Source organism: Corylus avellana, chromosome 5 (assembly GCF_965113065.1).
Source record: "Corylus avellana chromosome 5, dhCorAvel1.hap1.2, whole genome shotgun sequence".
In the NCBI taxonomy this organism is placed as follows: Eukaryota; Viridiplantae; Streptophyta; class Magnoliopsida; order Fagales; family Betulaceae; genus Corylus; species Corylus avellana.
Window position 1 is genome coordinate 23,914,670 of NC_142494.1, and position 3,555 is coordinate 23,918,224.

Sequence of the window (3,555 nt, forward strand, 5' to 3'; positions counted from 1 at the left end):
CATTGAAACATGGTTTGATTTAACTTGTTCTTATACTATGTTAAAATTTGAAATATTATGAAATTAAAACAAACAAAAACAAAACAAAAATCATATAGTACGTACCATAAAAGACTGATCAAGTTAGTCTAAAATATTCCTAAAAGCAGTACTTATAAAAACTAAACAAAATCATATTCTAGAAAATTAGAAAAATTAAATATAGAAGTCTTCCAATATATAACAACTATGACGTCCTTCCATGCTTGAAGACGATTGAGAAGATAAGTATTCTTTGGTGGTGATTTCGCAAACACATGCACATTGCTATTGTGTAATTACGAGGAAGCTAGGCCCCTAGGCTGCCTTGCAATGAAATTTCCTCTATATATATTTCAGCATCAAGGTGGGGTTTTAGCATTAAATTCCAGTAGCAGATACTCAGCTTCCAAACACATCACTTTGCTTTTCATTGTCTTATCGAATTGGATATTTTTTCAATCAATGTGTTTTAATAATTGAAATAGTAGTAAACAAAATTGCTTGCGTGTGGACACGCTAGCCCAGAATGGACTATAAATAAGCGTAGATAAGAGATGGAAAATTAAGCTCACACATTCTATTCTATCTCCAATTATGAGGGCCTCTTTTGTAGTATGTCTTCTTTTGGCTTCCATGATCCTTCTTCTTCCTTCCTTGACAAAAGCTCGAGAACTGTCTCAAACTGGTTAGACTACCAAATCCCCTTGGTTTTTTTTATTTTCAATATACTGATTTGTTAATTTGGTTGATATTGTTACAAATGAATGGATAATGTGATAATTAAGGGAATAATACCATGCGTAATATTTCTCCCTAATGCAACAGGAGAAACAAGTATTCATCACAAGAGTACTACTGCAGCGGATTTACCCGCCCCTCCTGTTCGCAGCTGCAACCGTCCTCCAAAATATTCTTCTTGCCTGCCTACTAAGCCAAAGCCACCGTCAAAGAAATGTAAGCCGACTTACAGTCGTGGATGCTAGGTGCAGCCCTTTCAAAAAGAAATATCTGGCTTCACTAATGGAGTTGTACGTTGCTGGCTCTCAGATGGCAATTAAGTTGTATCAATTATTTAAGTTGCTTAATTAATTATGTGAAGAGGCCGGAATTAATGGTGAAGAATAACCACACAATTAGCCTTGGGGAAATTAGTGATGGCTTCTGCTGTTATGTGTTGTATCTCTGTATTTCCTTTCCTTGCTGTAAAACTATATATATATATACTTTTGATGTCATATTTATTTGCTTATGCGTGTAATATTGGACTTCCACTAATTACTTAATTTCAGCGTCATATACAATTATATATCGACTGAATTTGGAAATTAAGCTTTGCAATACAATAGTTGGGAGGCTTGGACGACAATCACCAATAGGGCCTTCATGGGGATACAATATGAAAGAATTACCAGTTTGAAAACAAAATCATCAAGGGAGAGGCAAACTTTTTAATTTCTAAGTGAGAGAGAGGCTCTGCCTTCTCTCTAGAAATCTTTCTTCTTTTCTTCCTTCGAGCAACAAAAAAAGAAATCTTTGAGAAGGAAAGATCTAGATTTAGTGCTCCTCCGGTCTCCGTTTTTGGAAGTAGATTGGCGTGGAGGTTTATCTCTCACGGCCGGATTTTTAGTTTTTTAGTTTGTTTTTATTTTTTGTTTTTTGTTTTTGGGCTACCCATGTCTTATATCTAGTCTACACGAAGCAGATCTGTTCCTTAAATGTATTTGTACATGAGTTAGTGAAAGATTGAAGTCATTTTTATAACTTTGTAATTGTCATAGTTTTTTGCCATGATTTTTCAGAGCTTTATGCTCAATGTTGTATGAGCTTTATGCTCGTGAAATTTCATCAATAAAAGTTCCATATTTTTTTTTTAAAAAAAAAAAAACACAATAGACAACGCTATGTTTGCTATACAATATTCCAAAAACGCCTCTTCTCAAACAAACAAATAAACGCACTTTTAAAAAAAAAAAAAAAAAAATAGTAATTTCCATGATATTTTTTTCTTTTTTTCTAAGTAATATTTTTATGAAAAAAGGGCCTTGACCACCGCCCAACAATAATGTTGTGGGCCTTGACCACCGCCCAAATTATTGCTCTCTGAAAATCTGACATTGGTATTAGTGTGATGAAATCCTTTTGTATGATGCAAGGCGTTAGGACCCAAAATTATGCATAAAGAAGTGGCCATTTTTTTCACCGTGTAGAGAAATTAAACTTTGTCCATGTCCGGACTCAATTAATAGTGAACATTTAGTCTTTGGGTTCATCATGTTTGGACAGCATTGTCAATGTACGGACATTTGTTGTTGTACTTGTCTTCTTGAAGCGATCTTTATCATCTTCATTTGTAAATTAACCTAAGAACACAACTATCCAGTCCCCAAATAAATAAAAACAAGTTTTAGACATCGTATGAGCCAAGACACGAACCTAACACTTTCAGTTTTTCTCTCCCTCACATCCTCTACCCCTCTTGCATGCTATCTCTCGCTCACCTGGTCGAAACTTAGGAAGAAAAAAAAAAATGAATTTTTCATGTGTTTCTTGAGTTTTAAACTTCTCTTTTATCATGAATTTTTTATCACGTTCGAACAAGATTTTGTCTCGTTCAAATAACATGAGGCACGTCCATTAAATTATGCGTCAAATCTCACATAACCAACCGGCCATGTGTAAAATTTGGTGGGGTTCTTGTAGGAGGGCCTTTTGTTTTCCAGCTAAATATCCAAATGACTTGTTGTCGCCCTTAAAGTATTGATTGAATGATCAATTAAATTTATCTTTCAACATTTACAATGTGTAAGGGATCAAAAGTGGTTCCCGACCTATATATTATTTTAATATAGACATTTCTCTTTCCTTTCTCCTATTTCATTTTTTTGTCTTTAATTGGAGATTGTGTACGTACGTTGGAATTTTGTAAAAAAGGTGATGGTAGGTAGAGAACTTGTATTTTGTAAAAAAATAATATTTTAAGGAGAAAATTCACTTTACCCCCTAAAGTTTGAGGTATTTTTCAATTTGAACCCCAATGTTTAAAAATTTGCAATGTACCCCGGCCCCCTAATGTTTAAAAAATTTACAATTAACACTTTCCGTTACTAATTGCTATCTAAGTAAATGAAAATGACATCACGTACATCTTACGTGGGATTTTTCGCATGTAAGTACCTAAAGTAGCTAATTAAGTGGTGCCTTTTTATTTTACATGCTTCAGTACGTCTATGCTATATAAATTGCTTCAGCACGTACAAAATAAGAAACGGACTCCCCAACACATAAATCGTTGGGAATTTACGTTCTCATTATGATTCTTTGGTAAAATCAAGCCCATAGCTAGCGGAAAATAGGAGGAAAAGCCCATAGAACAGGTGTACCTTCAATGAAATTTCCTCTACATTTCAGCATCAATGTGGGGTACTTTTTGTAGGAGGCCGGGCCTTGTGTTTTCTGGCTAAACAACCAAACGTATTATATTTTAGGACCGGAGACTTGGCGTTTGAGTGTTTGATTCGACAAGTGGGATATTTT

The 3,555-nt window shown here is 34.5% G+C and overlaps 1 long non-coding RNA gene across 1 annotated transcript; it reads left to right on the top strand.

The window, feature by feature from the left end:
* The first annotated feature begins 601 nt into the window (after nucleotides 1–601).
* Nucleotides 602–1,268, top strand: LOC132183000 (uncharacterized). The gene is made up of 2 exons (XR_009440345.2): nucleotides 602–706; nucleotides 847–1,268. It is a non-coding gene; the product is annotated as an uncharacterized LOC132183000 (long non-coding RNA).
* Nucleotides 1,269–3,555: the final 2,287 nt, after the last annotated feature.